Source organism: Kogia breviceps, chromosome 4 (assembly GCF_026419965.1).
Source record: "Kogia breviceps isolate mKogBre1 chromosome 4, mKogBre1 haplotype 1, whole genome shotgun sequence".
Taxonomy (NCBI): Eukaryota; Metazoa; Chordata; class Mammalia; order Artiodactyla; family Physeteridae; genus Kogia; species Kogia breviceps.
This window is the reverse complement of record NC_081313.1, coordinates 95546566-95574529: the sequence shown is the minus strand read 5'-3', so window position 1 is coordinate 95574529 and position 27964 is coordinate 95546566.

Here is a 27964-nt window from a genome sequence, read left to right as displayed (position 1 = left end):
CCAGAACAAAGGAGAGGCAGTGTGATGTCATGGTTACAAGCTAACCCTGCCTGGGCTCAGGGCCCTGCTGCATCAACTACAGCTGCGCCAACACAGGCAAGATGCCGAAACTCTGCACCCCTCAGGTTCCTCACTGGCAAAATAAGACAAACAGAATTATCTCATAGGTTTACTGGAAAGTTTAAATGGGCAACTATATGCAAAGCAGTTAAAACACCTGGCACATACAAAATATTATGTAAGTTTTAGCTGTTATTAATATGTATCACAATTAATAGGTAAATAAAAGGTAAGGCAGATTTGGAAGCCTGGAAATATACATACTTTAGTTGCTTTGATTTGTTTTTCTAACTGATCAAATGAGAAAGTAAAAAGTGATGCCCAAAAGTAGTATTAGTTGAACTATATGAAATTGTTGATATTCAGGCAATCCTTTTTTTTTTTTTTTTTTTGCCTATGCAACAGCAACTTCATGTGGATTGAGAGATTATTAAGAGGAGAACAAAAATGTTTGTTTTCCATGTTGTTGAACTGTCCAGACCTGCCTTGAATGTAAGGCCAAGAACTGCATGTGCCTTTGTGGACCCTGGGTTCATATTCCTTACCCTCACGTGGTGCACACACACTCACTGGCAAACATACGTGCAACTGGCCACGGCTGCATTGGGAGATGCCTTCCTCTCCACCTGAGCTTTTAGGTGGGCAGGGGAGATCGAGAATGCTCAAACATATCAACGGTGTTACCCAGACTATCTGATGGGGCCTCAAACTATTTAAATGTATACAATCTTCAAACCGAAAGGAATGTGAGATGGCCTCCTTCTATCACAAATCCTAACCCATTGCTGGGAATGCCACCACAGTGCTCCTAAAAGGTAAATACCCAGACGGTTTCAATGTGAACAGTTATTTTTAAAATATCCATCCATAAGGGTATAAAATAAAAACTAAGTCTTCCTCACCAGCCTTCAATAACTAATCCTATCCTAAAATAAACAGTCTTAAGAGTTTCTTAGATATTTAACCAGAAGGAAGTTTTTACCTATATTTATGTTTATGCTTTTGAAAATTTACACAAATGGGACCTTACCATGCATGCTGCTCATTTACCTTTTTCTCACTTCAAGAGGGACTTGGACATCTTCCCACTGTGGATACACAGGGGACCATCCTGAAGGGAAGGAGGAATATCCCTGAAGAGTCAGAGAGACCAGGCTGCCTGTTGGGGAAACGGTTGGTCGCGTTACGAGAGCAGAGACAGTCCTATCATAAAATTAGCTAGAAGCGTCAGAGGATAGAAAAAAAGAGAATTTGATCATAATTTATCATTTGAGAGTCAGCAAGACAAAGAAACATGCAAAATACAAAAATACAGGGCACCCAATCGAACTTAATTTCAGATAAGCAATGAATAATTATTTTTTTTAGTGTAAGTTTGTCCCATGCAATATCTGGGGCATAATTATACTTGAAAAGTATTCATCGTTCACCTTGAATTCAAATTTAACTGATGCCCGGTATTTTTCTGGTAACCCTACTCCTAGGTTTCTTCTTCCAGCTAAAAATGTCCAGTTCCTGTGGCCATTTTCATGTGATTTTATTCCCAGACCCTCTAGCATTGAAACATCCTTAAACCATAACAGAGAACTCCAGAGAGGCACAGAGCTTGTCCCTCTTGCCATTACCCACTTCAGCACTGTGTCAACCATTTCCATCCATCCCATAAAGACTGTGCCCCAATCACAGACCTATGAGTAAAAGAGCAGACATTTGGATCCTCCCATACCAGAGAGAGATAGGACCATTCCCAAGAGTACAGGAGAATGAACATCTCTACTGTCTGAAAAATGTATCATCAGAAAACAGCTGAACTGGGAATGCTGCTTTGCAACCTCACTTCCTTGGGCCACAAGTCTCTCCAATCTAAAAGGAAGCCATTAGACTAGAATTCTTTAATTCAAATAATCTACATGCTCTAGTAACACAAAATACAACGCTACTTGCACTTTGTTTAATGCAAACACTAGACTTTCATTATTCAACCCACAGTTGAAGTTTCTTTTATGTACACATTTTTTTTTATAACTTGGTCAAATTGTTGGTTTATCTTTGAAGCTTTTAGAGTAGCCAAAGCGGGCAAGTTTCCACAAACAGATCATAATGCCACTCAATTAATTATTCATCAACTATATCACCTGAGCTGGCACACAGGCAATGCAACCATTTATTTTGACATTTTAACTATCAGTTTGGATTGGCCATGTTGCTCATCAACTGAGTTCAAGCAGTTGTTAAAGAGAGTAAACAAAAACAGTTCACAGGATGTAGATCTGGCTCCAATGTTAACCCATGAAAAGCAGTAATTAAGAGAGAGAGAAAAAAAAATTGGAAAAAGGATAGATACAAGTATACGCATAACTGAATCACTTTGCTGTACACCTGAAACCATCACAGCGTTGTTCAACAACTATACTCCAATACAAAATAAAAAGTTAAAGAAAAAAAAAAGGGCCTCCCTGGTGGCGCAGTGGTTGAGAGTCCGCCTGCCGATGCAAGGGACGCGGGTTCGTGCCCCGGTCCGGGAAGATCCCACATGCCGCAGAGCAGCTGGGCCCTTGAGCCATGGCCGCTGAGCCTGCGCGTCCGGAGCCTGTGCTCCACAACGGGAGAGGCCACAACACTGAGAGGCCCGCGTACCGGAAAAAAAAAAAAAAAAAGACGGAAGAACATGGAGTGAAAGGGAAGCAGAAACGGTACAGGAAAATGGGAAGAAATGGCTAAGAGAGGCAGGGCAGGGGAGAGGACTAATCACTTCCCTGACTCCTGTTTCCTCTTTCTCTAACCCAGGTCGTTTCAGTTAGGCAATTATTTTAATGGCCCTGATAAAACAGAATCATAGTACGTTTATCACTCTGCAGCTACCTTTTGCATGCCACAATATCTCCTATAGGTTTTTTTTCCTGTTAGCATTTCCAGAGCTACTTCACTGTCTTCACTACTGCATCCAGTATCATTGTAAAAATATACCACAATTTATTTAGACCCCTATTAAGTTACTTACCTTTATGGCTATTATAAACAGTGCTGCCGTAAATATCCTTGCTCATTCTTTCTCATGCGCATCCAAGAGGCTTTCTTAAGTGTAACTTCTGAAAACTAGAATTTCCAGGTCAAAGAAAATGAACAACTTTAATTTAAATAGGTACTGCCAATTTGGAAAAGATCTGGAGGGTAATAATTTGTGTTCTGGGAGGGGATTGGTGTGACAGCCAAAAGGACTTTTAGTCTCATCTGTAATGCTTTAATTATGTTTTAAACAAAGAGAATGAATTCACTTATTAATTATGTAATGAAACAATAAATTTTAAAAAGAGATTTTTAGATACAGAACACATCAATGTCTTAAATAACCTTGAGAATCAGAGATTCAATCAACCTACTTATCCTATCAGGGCCCCATTTAGGGGAGAAATAGCCATCCTACTGAAAGCAGGCCTAGCTTGCTAGATACCCCTACACACACACACACACACACACACACACACACACACACACACACGCACGCACGCACGCGCGCGCACCCTTGAACAGGCCAAACACTTGGCTGTTGCATCTAAATCTGGTATAAGTTGCACTCTATGGGGCTGGGGTTTCTGAAGGAGCCACAAATGAGTATTTCCCCACTCATGCTCCGACTAATTTAAACACAGAATTAATGGAGAGGCCAAAATATCTTTATCAAGATGATTTTTGTAGGTTTGAGGATGCAGATCCTATCCATGGGTAGGGGGTCCTATAGATACTGAACCTCAGAACTGGGCAGACCTACCCACCTGTTGAGGATCCGGAGCCTGGAGCAGGCCTGCCCCATGTTGCTGTGCCAGTCAGTGAGGGTGCCAGCAGGGTTCAGAGGGCACACTGAAATTAGGAATAATTCAAGAATAATCCATCAGAAGTGTAGGCAGGGAAAGTACTCTGAGGTGAAGAACAGCACTGTCTGAAGTTGGTGCCCCAGGAAAAAGGCTCTGAGATTAGCATGCAGGAGGTTTACTGGGGCGTCCACTTAAGAGCTACACCTGTGGGGAGGCAAAGAAGTGGAATTGGGCCCAGGGAGGTACTGAACTGCGAAGAAGCTGCATCCGAAGCCTCACCTGACCCAGAGCCTGGGAGGAACCTGCCCAGGTGTCCTGCCCGATGCAAGGAAGTTTGGCATTTACACTGACCACACGTTGGGTGCGGGCTGCCCCTGGGAGTGGAGTGTGACCCGTGGCTCTCTTTAGTGGAAGCCAACTCCTGCGGAGCCTTCATCTGAGAGGCGCAAGTCACCAAGTCACTGCCATTCTCAGAAGCTGGGAGAACGGTCTCCTCGTCCTAAAGCGGGGTTTGGGCAGTGCCCCATAACACTCACTGAGCCACCTGGGTCCACCTTCTTCACTTGTAAAATCTGAGAACACCTTCTCCTGGATTCTGACTGGCCTGTTTTCCTGATTAAACTTACAAGAGGAAGGTTAGTGACGAATTACAGGCCCTGTTGCTGCAGCTGCTTTCAAGGTAACTGATACACATCATCTCTCCACTCTGCTAGATTTAGATTTAGATTTAGATTTAGATTCCTCTCCCCCTTGGCCAGCACCTCTGTTGTTCTAAGTGGCTTACCCGGTGGGGTCACCTTGACCTTCATCAGTAAGATGATCTCAGCTCCTGGGCACTATGCCCTTCTCAGGCTATGGCTACTCCTTTGCCCATTTATTGTTAAAAGTGGCTAAGGGGATTCCAAGAGACACCCCAGGCTGTAACAGCAGCCCTACGTCTTCTAATCATTGGGGTCAATTACTCCTACTAGGACGGAGACTAGTTCCCGGGTTTGGTAGACTTTGGCACAAGGGTCAGTCAGCAGATAGAGCTTAAAACTTAATGGGGCCCCTACTGAGTTTCCTGATAGAAATGTCCTCCCTCTGGAAACTGAACCTCAAAAGTCTGGAAATGCAGTAACAGGAGGCACAAATTCCCTAAGTGGGTCACCGAGGGTCATATAAGCAGAGCCGCACCTACTTCTACTCCTAGGTTCCCAGATTCAGGCTTGCTACCTACTGGGAGCACAGCCCCATATCATGGTTGTTGATGTAGGGTATATACTGTGTCCTAGAGGATGGTGCCAATCCTCAGAGTTTATCATCTCTAAGCTGGATCTTTGTTGGCTGTTTAGAAGATGTTTCATCACAGCCAACAATTTCTGGATGATGCAGTAATGTATAAGGCCAGTGGACTCCATGGTCACGTGCTCACTGCCACACATCCTGGTCTGTAACTGGGCTCCTCAGTCCAACGAGATCCTGAGGCAGGGAATCAAGCACTCTGTAAGTCCTTTGACTGTCATGCTGGCAGATGCTTCCAGGCAATCTTGTATCTGGTGTGCATGCTGATTCCGTCAAGACGAATGGCTGCTCATTCCAAGATGGGAGGGGTCTGATGTAATCACTTGCCTCCAAGTGGCTGGTTGGTCCCCATAGTGGCGGACGGTGCCAAATCAGCAGCTCAGTATTCATCTCTGCTCCTAGAAAGTTGGGCTTTCAGCAGTGGCAAACCAGCCCTGGTGAGAGGGAGCCCATGCTGTTGGGTCCGTGCATAGTTTCCATCCTGGACACCATGTCATGAAGCCCATTTTGCCAGTTACTGGAGTATCCAAGGACTGACTTTAACTGGCTAAGTCATTTCATCAAGTTGGTTGTTTAGTGCCTCTTCCATGGTAAATAAATGTTCTCTGTTAAGCACTAATATTTGATACAAAGTTTGTCACACATCATGCCCCAGCCCATAGATGTTTCCACATTCCTCTTCCCCAGACCTCCTGGTCCCTAATCCTCCCATCTTTCTCTTTCCAGGCCTTGATCAATCAGATAAACCATTGATTACTGACCACAAGCCCGTATTTATTGTTACTTTGGGCTACTTCTTTCCACACAATGTGGTAATCACATATATCTCCCAAATCTCTGTTTGGAAGATTTCTCTTCACTCTTTCTTTCAGGGCCAGCCCTGAATGGAGCTGCAGTACAGCAGCCCATTTTCAGTTTACACCCACATAAAGAGCCAATCCATCTATGAACCAGTTTGGCCTTTTACCTTCTTCATCAGATGGTCACAGGGGCCTAGCTGGAGGAGGTCATGGAGAGGGTCTGACCTCCGGTTGACCAGAGGGCTGGACTTCGGCAATGGAAAGCTCCTCGTTCACTCCCCATCCTTGGAATGTACATTCCGCCCAGCGTTCCCACAGCGGGAGCCATTTTCAAGGATGCAGCCTTGAGAGGACAATGTTGTTGAGACCATGTGGACGTGACTGAACCCATTTAAGGCCTCCATATAAACTTTAAGATTCCGGCTGTCAGGTTCAGAGATCTACTCATCTTTACAAACCTCCTATGTAAATTCCCTTGCTTATGAAAACTACCACCTACCAATCTGGAGTGGTCTGCCTCTTTCTTCTATCTTTCCTTGTCCTCCTGTTAGGGGGCCAGTTTGCTAACCAACAGACCTCCCCACGCCCCTGCAGTCATAGGTGTGAGCTGAGGGAGAGGCAGCGGTGCAAGGGTGGTAGGTAAAAAGGGGACTAGGTTACCTGCTCATGTCTCTTCTGTGCCCTGACCCTGCTTGTGCCCTCTCCCAAATGTAGCCCTTCCATCTTACCATAAATTACAGTTGGGAGTGTATGATCTTATCATATGGTGAATCTGACAGAGGTCAGCCTCCTGGAGCCCAGAGCAGGGTGGAGAAGGGTAGAGAGTGGACTTACAGGCAAACAGAAGGTATTCAGGGCACCCCCAAACCATGCCCACCACAGGGGCAGAGACCTGGGGGAACAGCAGAACTCGTTCTCAGTAGGTAACTCATTCCCAATTCTTCTTCCCAAATTAACCAATCAGTAAAGCATCTCCGCCTCCCCAGAGCAGACTGAGTAAAGAGGCAGACAGAGGTCGTAAATGTGCTTAGGAAAAATCCCTCCCAATAGAAACCCAGAGTGGGATTGAACATTTTTGCTTTGATAAGCAGGATGAGCTGGAATTCTCAAGCCCAGAAGAACTAAGTGCAGCCTAAAAGGGGGAGGTCCCATTAACAACTAGAATGTTCCACCTCCACTGTTATCCAACAAAACTTTCCGTTAAGTTGAAAATGTTCTAGAAGCCTGTGTTGTCCAGAAAGATAGCCACTAGCCACATGTGGTTACTGAGCACTGACTTGTGGCTAGTGTGACAGAGGAACTAAATTTTTATTTTGTTTTACTATAATTAATCTAAATTTAAATGGCCACACATGACTAGTAGCCATGAGACAGCACAGAGACTACGGAATACAGAGGCCTTGACCCTAGCAATAAAGACCTTTAGTGGCTCAATCACACAAGGTCCTATGGAACCAGTGAAGCCACTGGATGCTTTACCTAAATCCCTTGAACTTGACAGAGCAGTGCTCTTGGCCTGGGATATGGAATAAGCTTTGAAGTCTTATAAGCCCCGGTCATACTAACCAGCTGCGTGATTTCAAGCAGGCTGCTTTATTGTTTGAGACTCAATTTCCTCCCTTATGAAATGAGAATAATACTTACTTTATAAGGCTGTTTTGAGTATGAAATGAGAGGACATCTGTAAGGTATCTGGTTCACAGGGGTCGGTCGTTTCATTCTTCTGATACCAGCCTCAACTCTCTCCTATGCCTCCTGCTTTTCTTTAGTGAATCCCCAGCATGTCAGCCCCATTCCTCAGTCTGAGCTTGCTGTCCCACTGTGGAAGGGTGAAATAAACAAGGCTCTCTGCTTTGGAGACTCACATTGATTGGCCTCAGAGAACTGGGGCATGGATTACTTAAGAGTATAAAATGGAGGGCAATTTAGTTACTTTTAGGGGAGAGGGAATTCACTCCATTATCTCACAACATGGCATTTCCTTCCAACACCATCCCAACTACACTAACAAAATTACCTAATAAAAATCAGCAGCCTCACTGCATCAGTGGACGTGAGATTCTCACCTCTTTTTGCTGCCAGCTCTTAGGAGTAAAAGTCACAGATGAGAGGCTGAAATTCTGAGTCCAGGGCCCTTGTCTGGGGATTACGTAATTCCCGCCGGACAAACAGCCAGAAACCAAATTTGGCAACTCACCAGGGCTTGCTGGAATCTGATCCCACCCTCTGTTTGGTTTTGGCTGTTTGGTGCATTGCTTTTGTTTTGGTTTGGGAATGTTCTGAGTGATGTCTTGAGCCTGAGTATTCTCAGGTCTGCCTTTTCGCCGGCTGCTGGGGGAGGAGAGAGAGCTCCCTTTGTTTGTGGAGTTCAGTGATGATCTTGTTATTTCTGTGGCAGGAGGTGCCTGGAAGTTCAGGGGTTCAAATTTTAATCTTGCCCCACTCTAGGTCCTGCTGATGAATTTATGTTTTTTCATCCATGTCTCAGCACCAGAAATCATATAAATAAATGAATACATAAATAAAATCCATGAAGCTGATCTGGGGATTTGAAGCTGAGAGGTCTTGCTGAGTTCCAGGGACGAGTTTGAGCATCAAAGCCTCCTCATCCTGTTATTAATACTATGCAAAACCCTGTAATGAAGGAACAAAGTAGGTCGGTCCCAGCTGTACCAAAACAGAAGAGTGAAGGAATTATCAAAGAAATTAAAAAGTCTGCCATGGCCATCGAAAAGCACACTTGTATAGATTTTCTTCCAGTAATAATCCTGCAAGTCAAACTCATGGCAGTGGATTGACTTTTCACCCTTGTCAAAGCAGCAGCAATAAGTCAGCATTCCTAACAAGGTTTGTATGGAAAAGGGCGGTGAGTGTTCGTGTAATTGTGAGCGTGGAAACGTAGAGAAACGTCCACCCCAGTCTGATGTTATTCTTATATCATTTTCTGCTCTTTCTCGGGGTTTTGTCTTCCTGTGTAAAATAATAAAATAACTTTAGTTTCATCTGAACTCCAAAAAGTCACTCTGTACTCTCTTAGGAAAAAAAATCCATGTTTGGATAGAATAAGCCAACATTTCTTCAGATTACCCACATTTAAATAGTCCTACCAGGTTGCAAACATTTGGAAAGACGAAGAAAAAGGGTTTGGTAATCTGCCATCTTAAAATGAGCTAAAGTTAAATCTCTGGAGATAAAAAGTGGGATTAATTACAGTCCTAATGTCTAAAAGACAAATGGAATGAATGAAGGTCTAGAGCAAGCAAAAGGAAAGAAGAAATTACAGCCTAACTAGATTGTGGGTTTTCCTCTTCAGAGGTTTGCCTCCAAGAAAAGTCCCACATTAGAAAACATTTTTCTCACAGTAGCCTTAGCTAACCAATGCAGAGGGTCCGAGTCAGACTTCTGGGCCAAGAGGTAGCCTGCCCTGTCTTCTCTGATTCTGAACGTGCAGGTGAAGCTGGGAGCCTTGTGCCTGACACACTGCACTTGACAATACTTGTAAATTTCCTTCTCACTCATCTCCTTCCCCACTTCCATTCAGAGGGCCACCTGAGGAGGAAACCAGCCTTGAAATAGATACCCAGGAAAAGTGAACAGAAGTGCTTCAACGAAAGCATCTTCTCTGCTAAGGGCATGAGAACCAGTCCCCTGTTGCATATCTGCCTAACAGGCAGGGTGGTCTAAGTTTCATCCCCCTAAAGAAAAGGAAGATGCCTGCACTGCTCCTTTCCTCCACCTCCCCATCCCCACCCAGGTCCCCGCTGGCCCTATGCAATCAGGCAGCTCGTGCAACATGTAACACTAGTGTCATTATTCGTAACACCTCTGCAAGATCCTTTTTCCTCCAATGTCACTTCAGAGGGGGAAAAAAATGCTCAAAGTGGAAAGGAGAGAACTAGGGCAGGTGGTTAGGAGCTGTGGCTGCTGAGCAGCAAAATAGCCCGTCTCACCTGTGTTTCTGTCCTTCGGGACTAACAAACATACACACATACAGCCTCTCCCCTGCATCAAGGATCAGAGGTGACGGGCTTGTCCTCTGAGAGCATGGCTCTGCCGCTTATCCCACATGCACAGCTGCCTAGCTCTAGAGGCCTGGGCAGTGCTCCACGCAGGGCCCTAGAGACGTAGTATGATGAAACAACCCTGGGACAAGTCAGACGTGGGTCCAGATCCCAGCTCCTTCGAGATGTGCAATCTTGAGCAAATTACTTAACCTCTTTGAGCCTTCATTTCCTCATGAGTGGATAATAATACCTAGTTCACAGAGCTGATATGATGTGCAGGAGGGATTGAAAAAAAATACCAGGCCTTGGTCAGAATGGGCATATCCACCCTATTCCCAGCAGTCCAGATCAGGAGGGTGAAGACAAGTGTTCCTACCTCCACCCCTCAAGTGCTGAGGAGACATGAGGCCCTGGGTTTATGTTTCTACACTTTCTACCTCGGTGTATAATATAGGACATGAAGACACTGAATTCATCTCTAGCTACCCCTTATGACAGCTAACTCATCCACGGTAAGTGGTGAATGGAGAATGGTCAAAGAAAGAGAAGAAGAAAACATGCAAGATGTCTTTTAGGATAGGTGTCTCTCCTTTACCTTGAGTTGGAAACTGGAAGATACCTGGATGGTAGTTAGAGACTGGGTGGTCCTGGAGAACCGCCAGAGACCCACCCATTTCAGTGCCTGGTAGATATTCTAAGCAAGCAAAATTTTTTACATTTTTGAAAAGGGCGTTGGCTTTCAATTCAAATTCAGTTTAGTTCAACAACATTCTCTCCCTTGTTTTGTATTGTCCTTGGGGGGAGTTCAAGGTTGCCTTTGGTGCCTTTAGTTGGAGATTCACAGAAGTGGGGGACTTTGTTTCCCTAACTCCAGGCATTATAGGTGCTTGTGCTTGGGCATGGATGAGCCAAGACAGCTGCACTGGACTCACCTAACCTTAAGATACAAGGCTCCGCACATTCCCGAATAAACCTTGACTCTAGCTAACCAGCATCACATAAAATGAAGCCAAACAGCTTTTTGCTGACAGGTTGCAAAAAAAGAGTGGTTTAGTTCTAAAATATGTTTCCTTCACTATTAGAGTTCTTTCCTTTGCTTTTATCTCGGGTGAAATGGCTGCGCTGTCACTGTAAATCTGTAGGAGAGTGGGAAACACAAAAAAAATTTCTGGTAAAACGAGTACTGTGCAGGCTTCCCCCACCCATCCCCCCAGAGCTGTGATAGAAGAAATGAAATACCTTTTACAATTTCCTCAAATTCTAACTCTGAGGAGGTTCACTTGATCCATTCAAAACTGGACCCCAACCTGCACACCCCACCTTCCAACTCTGTACCGGACTATGTCAGCTGACAGCGTTCCAATCATCACACTTGAATGGCGTGACTTGTAGGGATCCCAGGGGCATGATTTTACTCTGCACTGTCTGCCCTTTCTTCAGTGTGGATTGAATGAAAGAACAGTTGACAGAAAAGAGTCCCCCTCCTTTGTGTTACCTCCAAGGTCCTCTTTACTTCCCATCAAGGGTTGCAGAGAGGCTACATCACATGACTGAAGAAACCCGATCGGGTACCATAGTCCCTGGCAGTTTTCCCCTCTGGAGATGGAGAGGGAACACACATCTTTACCATTCTGCATTTTTGCCGAGAGTTCTCTGCATCCTCCCCAAGCAGATCGGGACATTGTACGAGTGAATACTGATTAGAATACCAAAGCCCAAAGCTGAGCTTTTTGCTGAAAGAGAATCCAGCTCACAGACTTTGCAGGGTTGGGAGGCCCAAGTCTCAGGAGCCAGATGAGCTTGTTTGATTTAGTGGCAGCACGAATCTGATCCTTTAAACTGTTTCCTAGCAGAATGTAACCAGTTCTTTTGAAAGTCGGTCTGACTGTAATTTGCTGCTAATTGTAGTTTTTTAAACAGCTGATAGCAAAGCATAAATTCAAGTGGCTGCTCTTAGGATGTCCTCGGATTGAGGTGAGCTTGAGTATTCTCACTACCTGAGCTTCTGGAAATTGGATCATTTCCATTTCTATCACATATATATCGCCCTAGTCATCAAATTAAGGTAAGGCCCCAGATGATGGGAAAGCTAAGAATTATTCGGATAGTGTTTACATTTCATCAAAGAACAGTCACAGTGGCTAATTGTGCAGTTTGCTTCTATTACACATGCCTTTTGCTGGTTTTCCATCTTCTAAGTTTTTACTGCTCCTTGGACCACTTACTCCTTAGGGCAATATTCACAAAGTGTGGTCTGTGGAGCACCTTAGGTTCTTGCAAAAATGCAGCTCCCTAAGTCTTATTCTATGGAATCAGAACTTGGGTGTGGGGTAGGGGACAGGTCTCAGAAATCCGCATTTAAAATAAGATCCCGGGGCTTCCATGGTGGCGCAGTGGTTGCGAGTCTGCCTGCCAGTGCAGGGGAAACGGGTTCGAGCCCTGGTCTGGGAGGATCCCACATGCCGCAGAGCAGCTGGGCCCGTGAGCCATGGCCGCTGAGCCTGCGCATCTGGAGTCTGTGCTCCGCAACGGGAGAGGCCACAGCGGTGAGAGGCCCGCGCACCACGATGAAGAGTGGCCCCCACTCAACACAACTAGAGAAAGCCCTCGTACAGAAACAAAGACCCAACACAGCCATAAATAAATTTAAAAATTAATTAATTTTTAAAATAAATAAATAAAAAGATCCCGGAAGGGTGCTGATGCACACAAAAGTTTGAAAACCACTGCCTTGTAAAGAGATTAGGCTGGTTCATCAATGGGAGTTTTCAAGTCAAAAAACTGAGGGCTGATTGTAATGAAATCAAAACCAAGAGGAGAGTATGGTGTGGAGGTGCTAGGACGAGCCCCTGTAGCTCCCTCCAACCTCCACTACTGCTCCAACTATTGTCACTGCCACCCTGAGCACAAAAGTTCCAGCCTGACGAGGCTGGGTCAAGATCACAAACCACCTGTCAGGGCTCTCCATCACTTACTTGGCTATGATCTCCTCCTCTCTCTCAAGCACACTCCACTCCAGTCAGGTTAGTGGCCTCTCCTGTCCTCACATAAGCCATGTTCATGTCAGTCCCCATGTCTTTGCTCATTGTATCTCCCCTTCCCATAGAGAAAGTCTCACTGCCCCTTGATAATCCCAATCCTACACATCTTTCCTACTTAAGTCCTAACTCCATACGAACATTTTCTGTCCATTTCAGAATACCTTCATCTCTCCGTTCTCTGAAACTTTACTTCCCTTAGAAACAGTCTCAGTTTTTTGGTTTTTAATCTTTTTGATTAGCCTTTAATTATGACACTTGTAAAAGACTCATCTTGCCAGCTAGATTTTGACATTCTCTAGGCAAGGAGACTATTATTCTTTACAATATTTCCCTCGATTTTTAACACTGACCACAAAGTAAGCATATGGTTCAAATCTAATAAATTCTGGTGAAAGTACTGATTGATGGAACACCTCCCTGGCTGCCTAGAGGATTATGTGGTCATTTCGGCCCCTCCGCGCCCCCGAATCATGTCTGGCCCCAATCAGCACCAACTGAGTCAGTGGTGTCACAAAGGACACTGAGAATTGGCACAAGAAACATGTACAAAGAGGAGAGCACTCAACCAGTCATTATTTATTAGGCACCAACTGTATGCCAGGCACTGGACTGGGTACTGAAAACACAGTGATTAGTAAAACATTCTCCTTATGGAGTTCTGGCCCTGAGTGGAGATAATTATTCGAGTGATGATAAAAATCAATATCAGGACTTCGGTGCAGTGGTGTAGTGGTTAAGAATCCACGTGCCAATGCAGGAAGGATCCCTGGTTTGAGCCCTGGTCCAGGAATATCCCGCATGCAGCAGAGCAACTAAGCCCATGTGCCACAACTATTGAGCCTGCACTCTAGAGCCTGTGAGCCACAACTACTGAGCCCACGTGCCACAATTACTGAAGCCCGCGCGCCTAGAGCCTGTGCTCCTCAACAAGAGAAGCCACTGCAATGAGAAGCCCACGCACCGCGATGAAGAGTAGCCCCGGCTTGCCAGAACTAGAGAAAGCCCGTGTGCAGCAATGAAGACCCAACACAGCCAAAAATCAATAAATTAATTAATTTTTAAAAATCAATATGAGATTACAACATGAGAAGACAATGATATCTGTGAGCTCTGAAAGCAAGGTACAGGAGGACCTGGCCTTCCCTGTGGGATCAGAAGGAAGGGAACCATCCTGGAAACAGAACTCTGAGCCTCCAGGTTAAGACTGTGCAAACCTCTCCCCCATATCCACCTCCCCGATAAATTCAAGTTGCATAACCTTCCCTTTGGGGGCTTCCAAGCAATTAAAGGGCTGCTTGAGTCCACATGGCCAAATTGTGACTGCCAGGTGATTAATCTGCCAATATTGGCCAAATCCCTAGAATTCTCCTTGGACTTTCTGACAATAAAATGGGTATAATAGAGCCCTACTAAATGCACACTGTGAAGATTAAGGAATGACTGTAATGCACTTGAACTCCTGGAAACGTAAAGCAATCATGGCCCCAAACCAGCAGAGATTTATGCCCAAATTTCTTCACTAACCAATCCCAGAAAAAATGTGAAGGAATAAGGCACAAGGACTCGTGTGTGTGTGTGTGTGTGTGCGCGCGCTCATATGTGTGCACACGCATGTGTATACATGCAATAAACAAAACTCAGTTGCACAGTTCAGCTGCTCTCTTGTGACTTTCTGTGGGTTGCAACAAAGGGACATTTTAGGGGGTTCCAAAAGAATCCTCTTAGGGAAATTTGGCCACCTATCAAATGACAGAGGGTATTGTTTAATCCTGAATAGCTTTGTCAGCAATAGACAAATTTAACAAGATAGTTACCCTGAAAACTCAGTGTGTAGATAAAGCAGTAACATATGGAGACAGAGATGTGTTTTTATTATCTTTCTTTTCTGTAGAGCTTGCATAACATGTGCTACATGTCCCTCTTGAGAGCGTGTGGGAAGGTAGGGAAGGGTTGGGGGGAGCCCCAGGGAGTCTGGCCGACCCCTTAATATAGCCCTATTCAGTCAGATGGTTGTATTATGCAAACTCACACACTGAAGACATTCTTTTCAACCTTTAAAACATGACATTTAAAATAGCACTGTAATAAGACCCAGAAGATTTAAATAGTTTATGCCTCTGATTTAATTTAACAAAAAACAAAACATTTTCAGTGATTAAATCTAGGATCACCTTTGATTAAATCTGACTTGCTTCTCATAGCCATTTTAATATTAATCAAACCATAAAAGTAAAAGATACCTGTTTTTACAAATATATGCTTTCCTGGTCCATCTGGATGTCTTTCTTTCCAGTACTCAAATATTACACACCTACAAGACAATTTAATAAGAAAAAGATGTACTTACATTTTGCTTTCTACATGTCAAGCAACTTCTAAAATCTTTGGGTATCTTGACTCATTTATTACGTGCAATAACCCTATGAGGAAGGTATGAGCTTTACTTCCCTTCACAGATGAGGAAACTGAGGCACAGAGAGCTCAAGTAACTTACCCTACGTCACAGAGCTGATAAGTAATAAAGTCATAATTTGAATACAGGCATGTGGACGCCAGCGTCCACATTCTCACCCTCTCTGCCATATTTTCTCTCTAAGGCTTAGGAACAGAGATGGCTAGTTAGTAACTGTAATTGTCTTGGGAGTAGGTTGGAAAAATATAGTGTTCCCCTAGACCTTCCACAGGTTAATTTTTAAAACTCTTGTTTAGCCAGATGGTTAATGATAAGGTAGTCACAAGTTAACAGCAAACTAAATGTCATAAATAAATCACAAATGGCTCATTTGTACAACCTAAGTCAGAATTTGCAATGAAAGCAAGGAGGAGAAAATGTTTGAGAAAACTATCTTCAGAGGAAAAAGCAATAAGTTAAAATTGACTCCCTAAGGTAAAAAGGATTCTACTCTTTGCAATTTACCCAAGTGCTTGGAGGTGACTTACAATTCCCAGCCTACGCTCAGATCTGAGTTTAAAAGTTCTTCTTTTAGCAGCTCTTGCAGGATAAATTATGACTTCAAAGCAGAAATGTCTCCATTCACAAAATGGGTCGCTGACAAGAGCTCTAGGGTGCAAAGAAACTGTAACAAGCAAAGAAATATGGCAACAAGAGAAATGAATTTTTACCCTGGGTTCTGATTCCTCTTATCTCTTTCACACTGTATTATAGTGAGCCTAACTCTCCCTCTCATCACAGTGGGAGGAGCAAAGAAAGGGAGCTGACTCAATTAAAGCCCATAGGTCTGGTCCACACAGAACAATACTGGGAAAAGAAGAGGCACCGTGTACATCTTACAAGGCTTTCGCAGTGAGAGCTGCTGGACTGAGGCCCATTCGTGGTGGTTGACCAAGCTTGGGGCTGGGAGTCTGGGCCCAGTACAACATACAAATGCCCTAAAGAGGCTTCCCGTGAAGTGTCTCTGAGATAAGAGATTCCAGGTCAGCTGAGGATCCGCACAAGCCTGCAGCCATTCTTGCTGTACAATGCTGGCCACCTCTACACCAAAGCAGGGAGGAAAAGCCAGTGTTGAAATTTTTAAATTGCACACACAGAAGTAGCTTTGGAAGTGCCAGAGTCTATGTGTGGGTCTCTGGGCTTTATCTGTTTCCAGGCTGGTGCTGCAGCTCTTTCTGAGAATTAGAGCATAGCTGGGACTCATACCACTTGACTGAGGCCCTGACATCCAACCTGGGTCTTACCATCTTCCTCCTTCATCCTCCTGGGAGCACGAACTTTCCCCTACCCCAAACTCCAAGAAAGAGAACTTGTTGAAACAGAGCTCCAATTCATGACCTCTTGGTTCAGAGAGAATCTGTGCGTGTTCCCAAGAAATTATGTCCTGCCTATTGGTGCCACTCCAAAAATCATAACTACCTTCAGGTCAGGCTTTGTGCCAAGCACTTAAGTTAATCCTCACCTCTAACCTGGGAAGGAGATATTTTTGTCCCCATTTTGTAGATGAGGAAACAAGGTACAAAGGGGTCACGGCTTACCCAGGCCTGCCCTAAAAGCTGGAAGGGCAGGGGACCAAATCTTGAGAGTTTGTTCTTAAGTGGTACATTTCTTCCAAGACATGCTGCATACATTCCCCAACCCTGCAGTGCTTACCCCCTCCCCTACCCCATTTCTCTCCAGCCAAGGTGCCTGTCTCGAAGAGGTCACTGGGTGATGCAGTGCAAAGAAAACGTGATCTGATCCATGAGTTAGTTCTGCAAGGCAGCTGGTGCAATGGGAAAACCTCCGCTTAGAACTAGAAGACATTTCTCCAAAGAAGACATGCAGATGGCCAAAAAGCACATGAAAAGATGTTCAACATCACTAATCATCAGAGTAATGCAAATCAAAACTACAATGAGGTATCACCTCACGCCTTAGAATGGCCATCACCAAAGAGTCTACAAACAATAAATGCTAGAAAGAGTGTGGAGAAAAGGGAACCCTCCTACACTGTTGGTGGGAATGTAAATTGGTGCAGCCACTATGGAGAACAGCATGGAGGTTCCTTAAAAAACTAAATATAGAGCTATAATATGAATTAGCAATCCTACTCCTGGGCATATATTCAGAGAAAACCATAATTCAAAAAGATACATGCACCCCAATTTTCACTGCAGCACTATTTACAATAGCCAAGACATGGAAACAACCTAAATATCCATCAACAGATGAATGGATAAAGAAGATGTGATACATATATACAATGGAATATTACTCAGCCATAAAAAAGAACGAAATAATGCCATTTGCAGCAACAGGGATGGACCTAGAGATTGTCGTACTGAGTGAAGCAAGTCAGACAGAGAAAGACAAATATCATATGATATCACTCATATGTGGAATCTAATTTTAAAAAATTATACACATGAACTTATTTATAAAACAGAAACTGACTCACAGATTTCAAAAACAAACTTATGGTTACCAAAGGGGAAACATGGTTGGGGGGGAGTGATAAACCAGGAGCTTGGGATTAACATACACTACTATATATAATAGGTAACCGACAAGGACCTACTACTGTACAGCACAAGGAACTCTACTCAGTATTCTATAATAACCTATATGAGTAAAGAATCTGAAAAAGAATGAATATATGTATATGTATAACTGAATCACCTTGCCGTACACCTGAAACTAACACAGCATTGTAAATCAACCATACTCCAATAAAATGTTTTTTTAAAAAGGAAAAAAATAAAATGAGACCTGGAAAAAAAAGAAAAGGGAGGGAAGGGTTTCTTACCATGATTTGAGATTTCCCTCTCCACCATCCTACCTCTCCCAACTTTCATGGTAAAACAAGAAACAAGGCAAAGTCAACACTGCAACTCTTCCTGCTGTCTTGATTCAGCCAGGAAAACATCAAAAACAGATCCAGCTCCCTGGGAACAGAATACTGACAAGAGGGGATGGAAAGAGTTAGCTGGGAGCCCAGTGGGGGTAAAACTGGATGCATCAAGAGAAACAGAAATGAAAACAAAAGTGAGTTCTTTTATCACTACTAATATACACAGTGTCAAGATACAGATGGAGGAAAACATATGGGGAAAAATAAATAAGAAAAGCAAAGAAAGGGGAAAATTTTTGCAACTGTGTCTCCTTCTCCAGTGGAAAGAGAACCCATTGGCAGTTGGAGCTGATGGTCTGGTCCTGGCTATGCTAATTGGCTGTGTGACACTGGCCAAGACAGTGCCCATTTCTGGCCCTCAGTTCCCAGTTTTGGTCCAGCCACAATGCAAACACACATATCCAATCAGTTAATCAATCCACTGGCACTTACCCATCGTAAATTGTTCCTACATTTTTATGTCCATAACATACAAAGAAGCAAAAGGGAAAGAAGGAAACTGTTAGACTAAGTCACCTGCTTTCTTGTAGAAAGACTGTTTCATTTCAATACTCTTATGAAATAATTTAAAAGTCATCTTTACATATTCACACTCACACAAATGCTTTCCATGTGCTTTTTGAAAACTTTTGTTTGTACTGACATTCAAAAAATAAACTACTAGGTGATATACTGTAAAATTAATATTACTGTGTTTCAATTCTGCCATCATTAACTGTAGTCAGGCAGGATACAAACAGAGCTGACTAAGCATGTGGGCTTGTAAAAAACAACACAAATTTCACTTCCAGGAAGAGCACAAATCATTTCCTAAAGATAAAACAATGACTCGGGGACTTATCTTACCCTTTTCTCTCTTTCTAGAAATTAGTAAATAATCTAGGCACCATCATCAAGTCTGAGGATATGTCTTCAGAATATGCTCCTTCTTAGCTAATGAGACTATCATCCACATTTTTAAATGTTAAATACACATAGTATAAAGGGGACAAGCATAACTATGGGGTCTTGTATCAAAATGAGTCTTTCCACAGTTAATGGGAACTCTGAAAATTCTCTGAACTCTGTGATTAATTTGTTTTTAACATCTTTATTGGAGTATAACTGTTTTACAATAGTGTTAGTTCTTCCTTTACAACAAAGTGAATCAGTTATACATATACATATGTTCCCATGTCTCTGTGATTAATTTTTGATGGAAGCAGAAAACTTGAAAATGGGAGATAATGTCCATACTCTCCACCCTCACCTAGAAGATGCGATGTGGAGAAACACAAGGAGTCGCTAATATAACTTCTGCAGTGACATGCTCTTTATTTAAGGCATTCAGCTACTTAATTAGTATGCCAATAACAATCCTTAAAAAACTGGGTGCAAAGTCAGCAGGGGGTCTTAGTCCTGATGTTATTTTCCCCACTACAAACACACTCGTAGGCGCGTCCTCATTAGTATGTCTGAAATGGGTGGAACAAGCATCAGGAGATTTATACTATACCATATCCAACTTCATTAATAAGAAAGGGAGCTGATTTCTAGAGGAGGAAGTACATGTTCACAGGTTCCTACACACCTCTGTTTGATTAATAATATAAATCCAGGGCTTCCCTGGTGGCGCAGTGGTTGAGAGTCCGCCTGCCGATGCAGGGGACACGGGTTCGTGCCCCGGTCTGGGAAGATCCTACATGCCGCGGAGCAGCTGGGCCCGTGAGCCATGGCCGCTGAGCCTGCGCGTCCGGAGCCTGTGCTCCACAACGGGAGAGGCCACAACAGTGAGAAGCCCGCGTACCGCAAAAATAATAATAATTAAAAAATAATAATAATAATATAAATCCATCATAAGGAGGCTCTAAAAGTGCCCTCTGCATTTTCTCTACCTATTGAACTATTAACTAAACTTTTTAGTAACTTACACATGTTCAGGTGCCATGATCTTCAGGTAGAGTTTGAAATTTAATTATACTCTTAGCATCCCTACCCCACACCCAACTCAGTCATTCAGGGAATAGTAGTAAATGGGTGTCAACCCTGGCCCGGCAGTGTGCTGGGTACACGGGACACAGAAATGAACAGGAAGAGCCTGATTTTTAAGTAACTTTCAGTTAGGTAGAGGAGACAAGGATATAAATAAATGTGATACAGGGAGGGACTGTCTGAAGGGGAATGTATGTAAAATATTGCTAAAAGAGCCTCAGGCAGCTGTGATAGGAAAAGCAGCCATAGAGGAAGGCAGGTGGAGAAGTTTCACAAAGGAGCTGATATCTGAATAAAAATTTAAAGGACAAGTTTCCATCTCCCTCTTGGCCCTTAATGCCATGAAAGCAGGATTAAGGCTGTCCACCAGTGCGTCCCCAGCACCTAGGACAGAGTACGTGCACAGTAAGATGTTCTGAATGAGTTACTTGAGTAAACGTGCCAGGCATAGAAGGACGTGACAGCATCTCAGGGCAGGTACCCAGGCAAAGGGTCAAATGGTCCTGGTTCATTTTGAGAATCACAAATACCTTCTTACAAGTGAGAATGAGTGAGAAAGCGATGAAAAGTGGGGCTGGAAAGGGATTACAAAAATCCTGGTTTATAAAATTGGGTAAAATAAATGGCCATCTTCCAAGAATTTTTTACTCCACTAAAACCTAGAAGCATTCAGAGCACATGTCAACTCATACATAAACAAAGCATAATATGAACCGTGCCTTGACCATCCTATATTGTTTCCTGACCTGTTTACACGGCCAGAAGAAAATAGAGCCAGGAGTCTCAACAATAAAAATATATGTTTTTCAGTTTGGAATAATGAAAAAGTTCTGGAGATGGACAGTGTTGCTGGTTGCACAACAATGCAAGTGTACTTAATGTCACTGAATTGTACACTTAAAATGATTAAAATGGTAAATTTTATGTTATGTATATTTTACCACAAGAAAAAATATTCTTCGAATACCTACCATGCCCAAGACACACAGATTTTACCTACAGAATTTTGGTAATGATTGACACCAAGCTCACTAGGCTTAGTTCATTATTTTATTTTATTTTTTTAGTTCATTATTTTTTATTGAGATATGTTACATGCACACAAGTCTTAAGTATACAGTTCAACACACTTTCATATGTGTACACACCAATGCCCAGATCAAGTGACCACAGCAAGGTGTAGACAACCGCCAGCACTCCAAAAGGTTCTCTCCTGCCCTTCCCAGTACCTCTCCACAAAGCTAACTGCAATTCTGACTTCTAGTTGAAGACTATTTTTCTTCTTTTGAAAACACTTGCTCATCTTCACTTTTTCTTGATTTTATTCCGTAGACTCTTTTGGCAGTTGTTGACGTTGCTGTTTAGTTTTCTATTACAGTGTAATGAATGACCACAAACTTAGTGACTTAAAACAACACAAATTTATTCTTTCTTAATGGCCAGGTGTCAGGAGTCCGGGCATGAGTTAGCTGGGTCCTTTGCTCAGGACATCACCAGGCTGCAATCAAGGTGTAAGCCAGGGCTGCTATCTCCTCGGAGGTGTAGAGCCCTCTTCCCAGCTCACTGGTGGTTGGCAGACTTCATTTCTTGCAGCTGAACTCCTGAGGCCCCTGGTTTCTTGCCAACTGTCAGCCAGGGATAGCTCTTAGTTCTTAGCTTCTAGAGACCACCCTCAGGTCCTGGCCACATGGCTCCCTCCTCTCCCAACAGGGTAGCTTCCTTCTTCGAGGCCAGGAGAATAGGGCTGCCGCTCCTCTCTTGCAAGGCCTCACCAGACTAGCTCACTCCTAGCCCAGGATCGTTTCCCTTTTGATTCAGTCAAAATCAACTGATATGGGGCCTTAACTACATCTGCAACATCTCTTTTGCCATATAACATAACATAGTGATGGGAGTAATATCCCATGATATTCACAGCCCCACCCACACTCGGGAGAGGGGATTATACAAGGCACGTACACTGAGGGCAGGAGACTTGGGGCCATCTTGGAATTCTGCTGCCACAGTTGCTTTTCAGCTATCTCACCTAACTGATAAAGCAATGAGATTATTTTTCTATTTAAGATGTTATAAAAAATTTAGAAAACACAAAGAAAAGTAAAATAAAAAGTGTAATACCATTCACTATTATAACCAGATATAATCACTCCTAGCACTTTAGTGAATCTGCTTCCAGGGTTTTCCTGAGTATTATAACTATACATATATGGGTATTTATAGAAAGGACATCTCACCGTATGGACTGTTAGATAGCTATTTAAGTTGAGGTTTTCAGGCTGGTTCTTCATTGTACTCTTGGAGGACCATTTTCATCTTTGGGGTTTGAGCATACATTATAAAGTAGCCCTATGTTTATGCAACGCTTGCACATATATATATATATACATGTGTATATATATATGTGTATATATATATATATGTGTATACACACACACACACACACACACACACACACACACATAATTCTAAATTCTGCTAAACCAGAATGTGCAACAAATCAGCATCAGCAAAATATCTGAAAAGTTCTTCTTTCCAAGTAGCAAACATAGAGAAAATGGTCCAGGAAGCACCCTCCTCAGCTTATGGGTTTGCCCAACAGAGTTTTACTAGCTAGCAGAAGGTACTATTAATGAGCAGGGCAATGAGGTGCAATAGAGCTCGTTTGTTACTAATAATTTTTCTCTTTTTAAACCTGTAGTGGTCATTGGGCTTTCATATGAGCGAATGATAGGACCACTTTTTGCTGTTGGCATGTTGCATGGCCTATGTGACTCATCTTGGTCATAAAATGGGAACGAAAATGATGTGTATCATGTCAGGGTAAAAACATTAAGAGCGACTTTGGGACTGGTGATGCTGGCTTCGCCCAGCTCTGTGACTGTGTGAGCTGCTTCGAGATGGCATCTTGTCAGTGGGGTCCTTGGGTGATTTGCAGGGACCCCTCCACTGTAAGCTCACACTGAGTAAGAAACAAAACGTTGTGTTAAGCCACGAAGGGTTGTTTCATATTGCAGCATAATCTAGCCTAACCTGAATAATACAAAAACTAAAGTTTGAGAATAACTTTCCTTTTTTATAAATTAGAGCAGATTCAAGTTCATGCCTGTAAAAATATGTCTCTCATTTACTTGCATTTTGATGTGTTTTTGTTTCAGCAGAAGGGAATGGTTAAGGAAACGTGGATGTACTGCAAGGTGTACATAAGAGCCTGTCCTCAGGGTGAACATCTTCCTTAATGAGTGACTTGGTGGGAAAACAGTTGAGAACAGCAGATGATCACACGGGGGCTGGCAGGCCAAAGGGCTGAAGTGCCTGTCCCCCTCGACAAGTGTGTACCCACTGCTAGTTCATCAGCTTAGTTAGGATTCGAAAATGAACGTATCTAAACACATATCCAAGCTGTGAAAGCCTAATTCCACCAACATTCTCTTTAAAAAGCAGGACACCATAAAGAATCACTTTAAAGATATATGAGTAAGCCCTTATGTGCACTTAATTAGCCCTTTAAAGTTATGCCTAGTTTAATTAGCAAAGGGTAGGGTTTCTAACTTATTGCTGTGGCCAGTTATAATTCCAGGTGGCCAAGACAGGTACGAATCATGATATTTGCTCTTAATACAGAAAACAAACAAGCAAAAACAAAACAAAACCAGTCCTTTTGAACATAATGAGGCAAAATGAGATTTTTAGCAGAGAGCAAAATGCTTTTAGACATTAAAAATTAAAATGACATTAGACATTAAAATCTAGGTTCTAGTCAGGTGGCACAGTATTGTATTTGATACTGAAATCATCCCCCTTGCATCCATTCCCCTTTCGTTGAGAAACATTTCTGATTTTTTCCCAGGTAGCCACAACTCCCATGAGCACTTGTGCTTTAAAGGAGTGAATGCCCCCTGCTAGGGGGGCATGTACATACCCTGCTGGGGTATGTAGCACAGACCTCAGCTAATCAGTGTGATCTCCTCCCCTGGCTACAGTGATTGGCTCAAGTAGGGATGGACAATATGGGGGCCAATAAGATTGGAGGAGATGCTTTCTGTATATTCTAAGAAAGAAGCATCATTGCCCTTTCCTGAGAGCTTCTGAATATTACCATCTCTCCAGCTGTCTCCAAGGATACATGTGAAAGCAAGCATCCTATGAATTTGTTAGCAGCCAAATTACCACCATGGGCAAGACCAGCTCCAGGATGAATCCACCACGGTAGTGGGCAAAGAGGAGAAGTGGAGAGAAACCTTGACGACATTGATGAGCTACTGAACTGAAGAATCCAGAGGTCTGTCCTATCTGTAGATTGCCAGTTATCTAGACCAATGTATATGCTTCTAATGTTTGTTTAAGCCAGTTTTAGTTGGGTTTTTGATTCCTTGCATCTGACACACACTTAAACAGATACAATTACAGACTGATTGGAAACCCAGTGGTCTGAAGACCTGGATGGAACACAAAAATCAGAAAGCAGGTGCCCAATTCAAAGTAATGGCTTTAGGGACTTCCCTGGTGGTGCAGTGGTTAAGAATCTGCCTGCTGATGCGGGGGACATGGGTTCGAGCCCTGATGCCGCGGAGCGACTAAACCCGTGAGCCACAGCTACTGAAGCCCATGCACCTAGAGCCTGTGCTCCACAACAAGAGAAGCCACCGCAATGAGAAGCGCATGCACCGCAACAAAGAGTAGCCCCTGCTCGCCACAACTAGAGAAAGCCCGCGTGCAGCAATGAAGACCCAACACAGCCATAAATAAATAAATTTATACAAAGTAATGGCTTTAAGTGGACCACAAGCCTAAGCTTCCTAAAATGACAGATCATAGTAAGTCACTATTACAGTTCCAATTATGCTGAACAGAATGGTAAACTGTAAAGAATTTTAGAGTCTTTCTAGGTGTGATCAGGAAAGGAATAACAGACAAAAAAGAAGAATAGAGATCTGACAATAATAATAATAACACTATATTGTGCTTACTGTATGCCTGGCAGTGTTCTAAGCAGCAGACAAATTAACTCATTTACTCTTCATAATAATCTTATAATACTATTACATATATCTCCATTTTTTTCAGAGAAGAAAACAGAGGCACCAGAGGTTAAGCACGGTGCTCCCACCCCAGGTCCCACAGCTCATAAGAGCTGCAACTCAAGCCAGAGGTTGGCTCCAGTGCCGGCCTCGTCACCCTCTGCTGCTCTTGCCTTTTTGGTCCTTAATTTAAGGCTGTCGTAGAAATTTCCCACTACCAATACTGGGCATTCCCTGAGTACTCTTTGTAACTTCCTTTGAAGCTCAGCAGCAGATACCTAGGATTCACCTGGATTAAGCAAGATGTTCAGACAGGGTCATACCTGGCAGAGCTAAGTGGACAGTGTTTGCAAGTGACTCACGCCAAGGAATTAGGTAAACAGAGAGAGTTCTCCTGCCAGTTACTTGCACAAACTTCGCTGCCACCTACTTACCTGTTGATGTCACTGAGAGACAAAGTTCTCTGTACACAGATCCTACCCTTCTTCCTCACTCCTCTCTACAGACAAGGATGTGATGTGAGGACGAAAAAGCACCCATTTGGAAGAGAGTATCTCTTTGCTTACATGGTAACCGTGTTAGTTAAGCCTAATCCAGCTATAAAAGTAAATAAAACAAAACAAAATACTGCACTAAAACGTGAGATGCTAGAAATGGATGCTCCTATTGTTTTCATTGTACTTGTAAAACATGAGCTCCATGAGTTACACGAGACAGTCTTTATTAAGCTCTTTCTGCATCATCACTAATGCTGGGAAGGCACTATAGAAAACAAACAAACAAAATGCCCGTGGATGGTTACTATTTTAAAATATTCACTTACTTTTTTTCCCCCATATTTTTCATTTTCTCCTTCTTTCCCAGTAAACCTCTCCCACCCCACCGCATTCCAGCACCAGATCAGACCTCCACTCATTCAGGAAAGGCACACAGCAGAGTGGAAAACAGGGCAAACCACAAGCTTTTGTGTCTTTGTCTTCCAAAAGCCTCAACCTACAGGAGAGATTCTCTCTTCACATCCTGAAGAAACAGGAATGGAGCAGTTCCTCTAAAGTCTCCCAGTTCCCTGGGCTTGGGGAAGCGTGGAAGAGGCGGGGGCCCGGGACCAGTCCCAAGAGCAGACAGCCGTGCCTTGCATTAAGCAGCCCGCTAGGAAGGCTGCCAGCCCCGAAAGGGATGGCTACATTGTGCACATTGACAGAAATATAAACAGCCTTCACGAAGATTCCTGGGCTCCCAGCATGACATGGGAACAGCAGAAGAGTATTAAAGCTGCGGACAAAGATGACAGGCTCTCAGGCTTACCCGGTCTGGAGCACTGACAGAGGGCCCAGTGTCCCCCACCTCCCCAATACTGGGCTCTGCGGAAGCTCCCAGAACCATGGCACAGTTCCAGAGTAGGGCTTAGAGCAGCCCAAGAAGAACTAAAATCTAGCTGTGTTTTGCTTGTTGCCTTGTTTTTCCACAGGCCTGACAGAACGGGCGCATCATAGTCAGTTCTCAGGTTGAGCTACAGAAAGCGAAACGATGAAGTACTGCTTGTGTAGCAGAGTTTGGGGGTTGGATCCCGGGGCTGGTAAAGGAGCTCTACCCTAAGAGCTTATGATCTTCCAGTACACAGAATACGGAGACAAAATGAATCTGAGAGCAGCAAATACAGATAACAGTTCAATGACAGAATGTGGGGTAGGAGATATGACTTTGAGCTGGGGACCCACAAGAAGCCCTGGGTACCTGACATGGTACCTCAGCGGAAGGTGTAACAGTAGGATGTACAAAGCTGGAGCCAGGACTCAGATGGAGAGCGAGCATATGCATTCAAGGGTCACGATAAGAAGGAGATAATCTGACAGAATGAATTGAGGGAATAGTGGATAACCAGAAAAATAAAGGTGGGCAGCCCTGTAGAAGGTCTCAGGAGCCTGGCTCAAGTTTGTACTGGATATTATAGGCAACCAGATGCCAACCCAGAGTCTCAAACTGGACTGTGAAATTGTTTTTTTAAAACTTATGTTCTGGGCTTCCCTGGTGGTGCAGTGGTTGAGAGTCCGCCTGCCGATGCAGGGCACGCTGGTTCGTGCCCCGGTCCGGGAAGATCCCACGTGCCACGGAGCGGCTGGGCCCGTGAGCCATGGCCGCTGAGCCTGTGCGACGGAGCCTGTGCTCCGCAGCTGGAGGGGCCACAGCAGTGAGAGGCCCGCGTACAGCAAAAAAAGAAAAAAAAAAATTATGTTCTAAGATGAGCATGAAATTGATGTGAAAAACTACTGACAGCCAGTGAGATTGGAAGGAGACAGAGTATATGAGAAGCCATTTCAGTAATCCAGGAAAAAAGGGAGTATAGACCTGCATGGGGTAGACAGAGAAAGAAATTAGTGCCTAAGGTAGTGGAAGAACACGTTTGGAAGAGTGGAATTCCTTTTGGCAAGTTGGGAACTATGATGGAGCATCCTATCTAGCTGAGCCCACAATCATCTGAACTTACTGGGCATAAGACAGTTCACTCCATCTAAGTGATGTTACAGGCCAAAATTGTGAACTACATTGTAGTTTGCTATTTTAAGCTGCTGTTCACCTCAGTCCCACTGGAAATGTGTTGTCTTGGTTTGGGCTGGGAAAGAATTACAGA